Source organism: Delphinus delphis, chromosome 10 (genome assembly GCF_949987515.2).
Source record: "Delphinus delphis chromosome 10, mDelDel1.2, whole genome shotgun sequence".
Taxonomy (NCBI): Eukaryota; Metazoa; Chordata; class Mammalia; order Artiodactyla; family Delphinidae; genus Delphinus; species Delphinus delphis.
In genome coordinates this window covers 81,787,419-81,799,973 of record NC_082692.2, presented here as the reverse complement: position 1 = coordinate 81,799,973, position 12,555 = coordinate 81,787,419, and the positions used below count along the sequence as shown (strand labels likewise).

At 40.1% G+C, this 12,555-nt stretch overlaps 1 protein-coding gene across 2 annotated transcripts in view; it reads right to left on the bottom strand.

The window, feature by feature from the left end:
- Nucleotides 1-12,555, bottom strand: part of TAFA1 (TAFA chemokine like family member 1) — a 774,580-nt gene that overhangs the window by 588,857 nt on the left and 173,168 nt on the right. The gene's annotated exons all lie outside the window — the stretch shown is intronic.

Here is a 12,555-nt window from a genome sequence, read left to right as displayed (position 1 = left end):
AACAAAGTGAATCAGCTATATGTATACATGTATCCCCATATCCCCTCCCTCTTGAGCCTCCCACCCACCCTCCCTATCCCACCCCTCTAGATCGTCACAAAGCACCGAGCTGATCTCCCTGTGCTATGCAGCAGCTTCCCACTAGCCATCCATTTCACATTTGGTAGTGTACAGTTCTTACTCTCCCAGAAAAATTTTAAATCTTGGTGCTGCAAATTTGACTTTGTATCACAAAGAACAATTTTTAACGATTATCCCAAGCGATGGGGATATTAAGGAACCTAGGCTTTTAATCTGGGTACCTATCCACCCTGTTCACACTGGTATTGCTGCGCCAGTGGTTAAACTAAAAACTTCTTGGTTGGTAAATAGCCATTACCCTAAGCTCCCAAGTATCCAACCTCTACCCCAGCTGCCCAGCACTTCTTCAACCCAGCAACCAAAGCATTAACAGTTAGACAGATTCATACCCCAGCAACCAGCCTGACTAGATATTTTGAATACCACATCTCGGTTTTCAACAGAAGATTTGTTCTACTCTTCAACCATACTTTACCTTTTAACTAGGAATTCTAAATTGTAAACTTGGTAAATCTCTAGCAGAATTTTTTTCCAGAATTTTAAAAATTTTAACACAGTTCAAATCAGAGTGCGTGGTTCATTTTTTTAATTCAAGTGTAGTAGATTTACAATGTTGTGTTAGTTTCTGGTGTAGAGCAAAGTGATTCAGTTACATATATATATTCTTTTTAATATTCTTTTCCATTATGGTTTATTACAGGATATTGAATATAGTTCCCTGTGATATACAAGAGTACCTTGTTGTTAATCTGTTCTATACATAATAATTTGCATCTGTCTAGCAGAATTATTAATGAACCCAATAGCCAAAGACCCTTACCAAAGAGACGAAGGGCTCTACTAATCAATCAGCTGGATGGTTTGCCCCCCAGTTAACAGCAGTGAATTATACGTCTTTTCCCTGTATCATTTTTCAACACCAAAATCCAATAACTGTTAACCTTGAGTCCAAGAATAATCTGAGGAGCATAAACCCAAGAAAATGGCATTTGCAGTCAGAATCCTGTGTTCAAATTCTGCTCTGTCACAACCAGCTTGTTGACCTTGATCAAGTTATTTAAACTCTAGGTCTCAGTTTCCTTATCACTTAAAGATCAAAAAAAGCAAAACAAAAAGCCTACTCACAATGTTTCTGGTCAAAGTACCCTTATTCAAACTAGACCTCATTTTGATTGTTTAGTGAGGAAGGACAAAGAAAAGAAGAAAACAAAAAAGTTAAAATGAGGAGGAAAAAATAGTGACAACACATTCCAATGTATAATCATATAAATAATAAGACACCTGCCACGTATGAAGCTATTATGTATCACCAAGCACACAGTGGTGGTTTTGCATACATATAATTCTCACCAAAGTCCTGGTAGGTAGTACTCATAAACCCACTGCACCAGAGGGGAGATTAAGCTCTGAAAACAACATGTTTAAGAGTACCCAACAGCAGACACCATTTCCCATCTCTGGTTTCTTGGACTCCCAAGAGATGCTCTGAACTGCTACTTATGACAGTCAAACATCAATGTACGGTCCCATGATTATAAACAAGACATTTAAAATTGCTTGCCAACTAATCACTTACATCTTACTTCAGAAAAAAAGAGAAAATGACTGAGTATTGTTTTTTTCTGAGAGACCCTTTTGAAACTGTAATGTAGAGAAAGGTATATTTTCTGAAGACCTCTGTATTTACCTGGATTGGCTAAATTCTAGATTTTTAATATGCCAGAAAGGGTTAGTCTTGTAAGTACTTTAGACAACTATTTAAAAAAAACCAAAATTCCTCTTTCTGCAAGATTTTGTTTACATGTTTATTAATAGGATCGACATCAAAGGAACTCGTGTCTCAGGAATTCTACTTGTAACAAGAAAGCAGTTTCTCAGGAGACTGAAGGTTTAATCACATGGTTTTAGGTCCTTCCAACGCTTTTCCATCCCAACAGTAGGTAGATTTGATCTTCAATCCCCCATCACATCTGGGAAAATAGCCTCATGGTATCTAATAATGTACTACTTAGGAAAGGCCTCTATGGTGACAATAATAAAATACAGTTGACTGACTCTCAAGGATAAAATAAAAGGGAAGTTTTTAAAAATCAATGTTTTTCTGTTTATGAAAATACACTGGCTTTGTTTCCTATGTTTTAGAAATTGTAGAAAATATATCACAAAAACCCACTTTCATCTAATATAGGGCTCTAGAGGCCCCAAGAACTTCCTCCTAATGTCAGAAAATCCACCTAATAGCCACAGAAGGGGCACGTTACGACCACCCCGCTCTTCAGGGAGGTTTAGGAATCTGTCTAAAGTGGTAATTCTAATGACGGCCGCTTGTTAGAAAAGCAGGACCTGGAGATTCACTTCAACCTCCTGAATTAGAAACTTGGGGTTTTAAAACTGCTCTTCGTGTGATTCTGATTCAGGTTCAAGTTTAAGTGTCGTTGCTCTACACTAGATGTCTTAAATTTGCCTGATAAGCTGGAGAAACGGATCAGGCCCTGAAAATCCCTCCAAAACAAATTCTGTCTCAGTGGGTCTCAGATCGTGGTGCCAACTGAATTGTTTCCCCCCCAATATTCATACGTTGAATCCCTAACCTCCAAGTCCCTCAGAATGTGACTTTATTTAAAGATAGGGACTTTAAAGAAGTAATTAAGTAAAAATGAGGTTGTTAGGGTGTGTCCTAGTTCAATTTGATTGGTGAATAGGATGCACAGGGAGACACCAGGGATATATGAGCACAGAGAAAAGACCATGTATGAAGGCAACATGAAGGCAGCCATCTGCAAGACAAAGAGACCTCAGAAGAAACTAAACCCTGACAGTACCTTGATCTTGGACTTCAGGCCTCTAGAACAGTGAGAAATAAATTTCTTTTGTTTAAACCACCCTGTCTGTGGTGTTTTGTTACAGCAAAGTATCTATATTTTCAATCAGAACTGCAGATAATTCTTCTAATCCAGCAAATTTGAGGAACTCTACCCTTCATCCTTTCCACTTAGATGTGATCCTCAAAACAGCAGCCTCAGCATCATCACAACCACTGAATCAGAATCTGCATTTTAACAAAACTTCCAGGAGATTTACATCCCTAGTAAAGTTTGAGAAGCACTGCCCTGTACCACAGCGTACGGTTACCATACTTAGCAAATAAATACTTGCAATATTTGGGCCATACACACACACACATTTTATATATATATTTACACTAAAAAAATTCATTGTTTACCTGAAATTCATATTTACCTGGGCCTCTTGTATTTTATCTTGTAATCCCACCATAGCTGCCTCTCCCAGGGTGCAGAAGGAAAAAGGATAGGTTCACCAGAATGTCAGGACAAGGTAGCCGTAGACTCAACTTTGGTTTCTAAAAGCATCCTTTAGGATTGTGTGTTTCTTACCCCAAAATTGAATAATGTAACAACACTCAAAAGGACTGACATTTCCATTAGTTGAAAAAAGAGCAAATCTCAATGATCTTGTCTAATCTTCAGGTACTGAAATTTCTCACTGGAAACTTCTATATCAGTCTTCACTCTTAAAGCCGACAGCTTGTTTTCCGGAAGGCAGCCCTGAGTTCAGAGCTCCTCATGACCCAAGCAGCCTCCAAAACATCACATGGTTATCTCTTGCGGGGGTACCATATCTCTCAAGGTTAAAATGGCAGGTCATTTATTTTGAATGTTAGCACTGGAAATATTCTTGTAAATGTCTGAGCTTAACCTCATGGTATAGTGATAGTAGTCCTAACAATTACTATTTACACAGCAGTTACAAAACATTAGAGTAATTTACAAACATTCTTTCAAACCCCCAAAAGAGTAGGTACGATGACATTTTCATAGAAATAACACGGCTAACGTTAGTGATTAGTTACTATACGCTGGGCACCGTGCTAAAGTGCTGTACTATGTTACTCATTCCTCAAACTAATCCTCTAAAGTAGATATTATTTGCCTCATTGTGCAGATAAGACAAGTTATTTTCTCAACATTCGGAGACCTGATAAACAATTGAGCTGAGATTCAAACACAGGCAAAATATCTCCAAAGCTCTCACTGCTAAATAGTGATATCATATCACCTGATAGAGCAAGTGTCTCACATTCAAAGAACTGAATCCATTTCCCTGATGTCAGAACTGAAAATTGAACCAAAGCCTGTGCTTTTAAACATCACTTTTATGTGAACAAATTGGAAGCTTTAAGTGGCTAGGGGAGTAGACTGTGGGATGTTCCAATGACCAGTGACTCAGTCAGTACTAGCAGTCTGCTCTGAAAAGCTTCAGTTCAAAGATTTCCCTACCATGTCAACATGGCAGATGGAAAGGAGATAGCAAAGGCAGCAAGGTCACTTGGCAATCCACAGTTGACATAATTGATGAACTGGCTCTCCAGTTGGTGGTATTGTGTGGAAAAAGCAGAACTGGACAAAGAGGAAAAATCAAGAAAGGACACAGAAGTAGGTCATCAGTGCCTGGGGTCAAGGACTAACCTTTGCAGAGTATTGGAATATACGTATTAGAATATATTTAGTCATTCATTCAATAAGCACACATTGAGTGCTCGCTATATGCCAAGCATTCATCTACCTTCTGTTAGTCGACCTCAGTTTCAATAAAAAGGTATTTCACACATATCTTTTTGACCATAATGGGAAATATTCCTTGCAAATCACCAAAGAGTAGTAACAACCTCTCTTACTCTAAGAACTTCTGAATTTACAATTCAGTAAGAGGTACTTTTTTAATTTAAGTTTTACACCACCATGTATTATACCTTGGCTCTACTACCTACTAGCAGTGTGAATCTTCGGAATTAACTTCTCTGAGCTCAATTTCCTCATCTATAAACCATGGGTACAAATACCTAGCTCATAGATGGCTGGCAGGAATGAGTTGGTCAATGTGTATAAACTAGTAGGAAGGGTGTCTGGCACATAGTAATGGCTATAAAGTGTTACCTATTTCAGACAAGCAAACTGAGGTTCCCAGATAAGATTTTTTCAAGCACGGTCCTGGACAACCTGAGTCAAAATCTCTTAGGGTTCCTGTTAAGGAAAGTAGATTCCTGGGCTTATCTACTTCATCAAAATTTCAGCTGGTTACTATGAGCCCGCTCTGCCCTCCAGGTGATTCTTATGTATGTAAATGTTTGAGAAGCTCTATCTTGGAGGATAAGGAGGCCATATCTTTGCCACCCAGAAGTGTGTAAGGCAGACAGGTCCAACAGAAAGGGCTCAGTCCCTTGCACATATCAGAGTACAAAATAGAATGGAATTTTAAGTGGTTTTTCCAAGGTAACAAGTTACCCTAGTAACAAGCAGAACCAGGATTTTGATGCACATTTGGGACTGTTTAGGTCTGCTTCCAGCCACCCCACCAGCAGGGACAGAAACGTACCCAGGAGAGACTCACCTGCCTCTGAAGTTGGAATCAAATGAAATCTCTCAAAACATCTTGTTTTCTCGTGTCGGACTTCAGGCCACCTTGTCCATTAAACCAGAGTGTTATTTCTGGCACTAATTTACAGTGGTCCCCCTTATTCTGAGGAAACTTTAGCGAACAGCAAACCCCTGAATCCCTGCTGGAAGGGCAAGACCTCCCCGGCAGCCTGCCAAAGTCAACCTTTACAATTCAGGCACCTGTCTACCAAGTAGAGCCTCACTTTGGAGCGGCCTGTATTCACACCAGGAGGGCTGCCTACAACCAGGATGGCCTTTTGGCCCAACAATTTCACTTCTGAGAACTTTCTTTAAGATGGGTTTTTTTTTAATGGTCAGCAGGCGAAAAGGTCAACCAACTCTGGCTCTTCAACAAATCAGCGTTAAAGGTGGGAAACAAAGGTGCTAGGGGCTGTTTTGGATTTAAAAACACCTAAGAGACAATAACAACCAAAGGTAATTAGGGTTCTTGATTGGGTTTTAATTTGAAAAAAATACTGTAAAAGATGTAAAAGGCAATTTGGACAATTCAGAAATTTAAAAATAAATGTGTTAGATGATATTAGGGTATTACACTTAATTTTATTATATATGATAATGGTATAACAGTCTTGCAGGAAAATGTTCTTATTTTTATGAGACACACAATAGTATTAGAGTAAAATGTCATGATGGATGTGTTTATTTTTAAATACTCAAGAAAAACAGATCAACCAAACAAGGCAAATGTTAACAGGTTAAATACAGATGCTAGCCATATATCTGTGTGCATTATACAATCCTTCCTAATTTTCTTTGGTTTGAAATTTTTCATTGTATAAAGTCAATTAAAAAATAAACTTGAATGGCACAGTTTGGGGCCAGCAAATCTACTTCTAGAAATTTGTAACTATTCATCTGCTTATTGAACAAATGTGCCAGACAGTAAGAAAATAATTAGGCAAGTATTCAGGTTGATTATTGGAGTGTTATGTATAATAGGTAAAAATTATTTTTAAAAAAGGTAAGTATCCAACAATTATAATCTGTTAAACAAGCTCTAGTTCATGTATATAACGGGGAGGTGTGTATCTCATAAAGACAGGGATATAGGTGCCTCTTTCCAGAGTCATACGGAAATATGTTCAAGATAAAACTGTGTGAAAAAAGCAGATAAAAACAGCATGGGTGCTGTTTTTGTAAATGAGACCATTTTTATAAAAAGAATGATGTATTTATTTAATAATGATTTTACAAGCTAATGTGCATTGAGAACCAACTATTTTCCAGCCCCTGGGACACATTATAGAATTATTTCATAATTGTCAGCATTTTCCAAATTGGGATGTTGCAGTACAGAGAAGTGAAGTAACTTGCCCAAGATCATCCAGCTAAAAGAAAATTCAAACCCTGGTGTGTGGGATCTCCAAGCCCAAAGTTTTTATGCTCTGCACTGGGGCTCACCCAGACAGACAACAGGACTCAACACCAGCATATTTATTTATATGGACTCTGGACCTATGGTGGGATGATGGGTAATTGTTTTCCTGTTACATTTCCCTATAGCTTTTTTCTCTTTTTTTCTATAACATTATTACCTGGGCTCCTTTTATAAGTTCAGAAACAAATCATAAAAATGATAGGAAAAAATGCAACAATGTTCTGGGCCTACACATCCATCATCATCTGGCTATATGATGCTGTCTGCTTGCTCTGCTGCAACCCTGGGAAGCTGTTTCTAGTTGCTTGCTCTAAATTTCTCCCTCTGTTTACTCGTGCCTAGCTTAAACCCAGAACCCAATCTGTCTGATTTTATCAAGCCTTCTTGCCTCGATGAACTTCCCTTGTAATAATATCTTCCACCTGGCTGTGGATCATATTTTCCAAAGATGGCTATAATAACATTTCTCATCTCACGTTTTTTTTTTTTAATATGTGACTTGTATGTGACTTTGCTACTCCCCCAGCAAGAGGTGGTGTCTATATGCCTTCTCTTGAACCTGGCAGAATTCTGTGACTGCCTTGATCAAAAGTATGATAGAAGTGATTCTATGTGACTTCCCAGAGTCAAACAATGAAAGACAATACAGATTCTACCTAATTCTTTCTCTTAAGGATGCTTGCATTTGGAACCCACGCAGGTCACATGAGGAGGTCATGTGTTGATGTTCTAGCTGACAATTCCAGCAGAAGTCTTAACCAAGAGCCAGCGTCACCCACCTGGCATATGAGTGAGGAAGTCTTTGAGGTGACTCCGGCCACAGCACTGTGTCACTGCAACTATGTGAGAGATCCAAGCATCCTTCAGAGAAAGTATCCTTGACTCCTTACATTCAACCATCAGCATACTCTAGTAGTTCCAGCCTCAGAACACATGCAGCACCCCATCGCTTCTCTCAGTCTCCTCTGGTCCAAGTTCCAGTCATCCCTCTCTGGCATTGGGGCAATAGTCCCAATGGCCTCCCTGCTCTGCCCTCACCTCCACATAAGTCTGTACACTGCAGAAGTGATCCTGCAATCATGCAACCGCATCATGTCACGCCTTTTCTCAAAATGCCCAATGGCTCCTCATTCCACTCGGAGCGAGTGCCGAAGTCCTTACAGTGAATAGCCGGGTGTATGTGTATGACCCGGCCTCTGCTACCTCTGCCATCTCACCTACTTCAATTCTCCCCTCTTGTTCACTCCTCTTCTGCCTGGCTGGCCCATTTACTCATCTTCCATCCTCCAGCCTTGGAGCCTTTACACTTGCTGTTCCCTCCACCTGCAAGACTTTTTCTCCAGTCATCTACCAGGCTCATGCCTGCCCCTCCTTAAAGCCTTTGCTCAAATAGTAGCCTTAACTGAGGCTTTTCTGGACCATCCTATTTAAAATTGCTCCATTCTTGCACCCCAGCATTTCCTACCCACCTCCCATAATTCACTCTCTCTATGGTGCTCATCCCCATCAGACATACTATATACGTCAATCTATTCTTTGTTTGTCAGTCTCCACCCGCCCCCGCTAGAGTGTAGCCTTCATGAGGACGGAGATCTCTGCCAGCTTTGTTTATTCCTAAAGTCACAGAATCGAGAATAGTACCTGGCATATAGTGAATGCTCACTAAATATTTATTGATCATGAATGAACACCTGACAAATGGTAAAAACTTAAAGTGTGGCTATTATCATACTATTAATTGGGGTTAAAAACCCAAGTTTTCTGACTCTGTGTCTACTATAGTAGGTTGAATAGTGGCTCCGAAAACAAATATGGGGGACTTCCCTGGCGGTCCAGTGGTTAAGACTCTGCACTTCCGCTGCAGGGGTCGCGGGTCTGATCCCTGGTTGGGGAGTTAAGATCTCATGTGCTGCAATACATGGGCAAAGAAAAAAAAAAAATTAAATAAACCAAAACAAATATGACCAAGTCCTAAACCCCAGACATGAAAAGGTGACCTTATTTGGTAAAAGGATGTTTGTAGATGTATAACAGTTAAGAATCTCAGGATGAGATCAGCCTGAGTTTAGGGTACACCCTAAACAATGACAGATGTCCTTATCAGAAGAGGAGAAGATAATGAGAAGAGGGTGGCAGAGACTGGAGCAAGGCATCCACAAGCCAAGGAACCCGAAGGATTGCCACACGGCCACCAGAAGCTAGGAGGGAGGAATGGAATGGATTGTTTCTCAGAGCCTCCAGTAGGAACCAACCCCTTTAACACCTTGATCTTAGACTTCTAGCCTCCAGAACTGTGAAAGATTAAGTATCTATCGTAAGCCATCAAGTCTGTGGTGATCTGTTATGGCTGCGCTAGGAAACTAACACATTCACTATAACCTGTCTCTCTGGACTCGAAACTGGTATGCAGTCTGGCTCAGCAATCTGGACCTGACCTTATTTGGCCAGCAGGCCTCCTCATGACTCCACACCCTTCCACATGGACAAATACACTGACACAGCCTCTGCTATAACCTGGGCACTGTTTTGGCTCCTTCCCTCACCAGCCCAGCCTAGCCTCTGGTCTTGACCCTTCCTAGCTTGTCCTGACCATGACTCTGTGCTTCTGTGAGTTGGCTGATAAGGCCATCAGCCAACTCACCTGCCTGTATTTCCAATTCCTGTCTCCATACCTAAACAGACTGCGTACGATACAACATCCGAAGCCAGAACAACTGCCCTCCCAAGCCCCAGTCTGTCTTTGGGGCTGGCTAGGAATCTCCCAGGGCTCCACACCTGCTGGTGATCTCACTGCCCCTCAGAACCCATTGGCCAGACTGCATTAATCAAGTGCTGGAAGTACCTTAGGTTCCTGTAACTTTTTCCAGCCTGATGTCTGCTGTGATGTTTAATTTATGTCATAAGAAATAAAAGAAGTGCACTCCTTCCTGCTTAAAATGTTTACATCAGCTGAGATCTGGCACTGTTGTTCCTGTGCCATGGAGACAGAGCATCAGGAGGAAGATTTTCTGTCTGAAACCAGAGAGGCTTAAACACATCCTCCTCCCAACAGATTGGAAGAGCATCATTTCAAATTTCCCAAAACCACTAGATAGATGAATACTCCCCTACACAGACAGGTAGCTACATTTCAAAATCCCTTTCTTCTAAACCTGCAAACAGGGATTGGCAGCTACACAGATGGATTTCAAAATGTCTTTTGCTCCCTGTTAATCAAGCTGCTATTCCCTCCCTCCCAACCCACCCTAATTTATCAAATTTTCTCTCAATCCAGGCAAGATGAAGTAGGGACACCCACCTCCTTCCCACAATTCTTTACACATCACTGAGAGGTAAGCCGTTCCTTCATAAAAATAAATAAATAAGCAAAACACTCATCAAAGGGAAATCTTTATCTCCTTGAAGGCTAAGAAAAATATTTTCCTGTTTGTGTTGAAGATTTTTCAGTCCAAAAAAGGAATTCCATTCAAGGGAACTAAGACTGGAGTATTGAGTACTTCCTACGCCCCCAGAAGAGTTCAGGAAAGGCCAGCTCCCCCTTGCATGTAAGCCCCTGAAGGACAAGGATTTTTATCTGTGCTCAGTGTAGCCCTAGTCCTTTGAATGGTCCTGGCGCATAGTAAGTGCTCTGTTAATACATGATGAATGTTGACTCCTAGGAAAGAAAGCAACTGGAGAGTCTGAGAGAAACTTCAAAAGGCATCCTAAAATTCCAAAGCAGCGAGGCCTCTTTGGGATTATCTAGTCTACACGTGAATTTTTATTACTGATCACAATAGCCAGCACTTCTTGTTGAGTGCCAGGCACTGAGCTGAGCATTGTAAATGTATTGCCTCACTTAATTCTATCGCTATTCTCATTATACATATGAGGAGATGAACGATCAGAGAGGGTAAATAACTAACCTAAGGTCACACAGCTGGTGAATGGCCAAGTCAGGATTCACACCTAGTTCTTCGAAGCCAGGGCCTGTACTCTATAATTCTGTGCTATGTTGTCACCTTTTACAGTTCGGTAAACTGAAGCCAAGAAAGAGGAAGAGGCCACCTTAGTTTATAAAACTAAAAAGTGAAAGAACTTAAACTTGGCATTACTGGATCTCTAACCTAGGGTTCCTGGTGTATCACCACATTGCCTCTTACCACCAATGAAATCAGGAATTTTAAAACTTCAGCTTTTCTCAGAAAAAGTGCTTTTTCATCTTGATACTCTTCCCCTGGTGTTGAGAAAGATATCTGTCTGGTGCCTTTAAAGAAGAAATTTTTTAAAAATCAAAAAATTCTTTGGGGAAAAAACAACATGTTTGATCACCAAAAGAAAAAAGACTGTTATTCACATAGAAAAAGTTAACTTGTTTAAAATATTAATATAGTGTTTACATACTGCCTTTCTTCCAGGAACTGAAAGAGTTTAATATAGCTCATTAATTCTTAGACTATTTCTGTGAGGGAAGAAAGCAAACATCATTATCTATATTTTAATACGAGGAAACTGAAGACTCAAGTGGAGAGTCGGGAAATACAGCAAATTCAGATTCTAAGCCAAATATGAAAGACAAGATCCTTTAGTCAAGCCGTATCTGGAATGTTCGCTGGATGTGGATCACTTCTCTGAAGTACGCTGATCTTTGGTGAGTAGTAGATTCCTTGAGAAGCCCTTGGAGTGATAGCATTAAACAGTAAAACCTGTGATTTATAGCATTTTTCTTGAAGTGAATATCAAAATAAGTGATTCTCAAGCTTGAACATGTGCTGGAATCACCAGGAGGCAGAAAGCTCATATCGCTGGGCCCCTGCCTCCAGAGCTTCTGATTCAGTAGATCTGAAGTAGGATCAAGATTCTGCCCTTCCACACTTGGACCACACTTGAGAACCCCCGCTCTAGAAAGGTGTGCCTTTGCAGAGGGTCCCCTAATAGTTCACCATTTAGATCTAGAAGGAAAGCTGTGAAGATGTGAATCCTGGCTCTGCTAATTTACATAATTAGTTCTTCTGTATTTCAGTTTTTCTTTTGAAAAGAAAAGTGATATGGAGATGGTGATAATAATAATTTAACACAGTGTGTGGCAGAGAGAGAGCATGCTCAATAATTGCTGGCTATCCTCATTTTCTCATGACTCAGGCTACAAGTGCTTAGCTATCTTCCTTGATGTTACAGAGCCCTCACTAACAAGGTATATAAATTAGGAAATATCCCTTCTAAGAAACTGGGCAATCCTTAGGGAAATTAACATCAGGCAGAAATCTTCATTATGAAAATGATCATGAAACTTGTAGGTGCAGAAACTTTGATCAATGGGTACATTGCTTTAGGTTATAAACTTCCAAGACGTGTTTTTAAAAGTCCCATTAGCAAGGGTAGAGACCCTAACTTTGATACATTTCCAGAAAGTTAAGTAACAAATTATCAAATGTTAATGATGCTGGTGAGGATAACTATGTTTCATGGGGGTATATTCAGTAATACTTAAGTCTGAATTTTAATAGATTTTCCTCCACTCCTAGGTCACAGTTGTTCCCCACCTAGAAGAAAGGATGCTGTGTACCTGCTATATAATGGTATGCTGAAATTTTTACCCAAGTTTCCACAATTCTTCCAGAGAAATGGAGTATTTAGTAC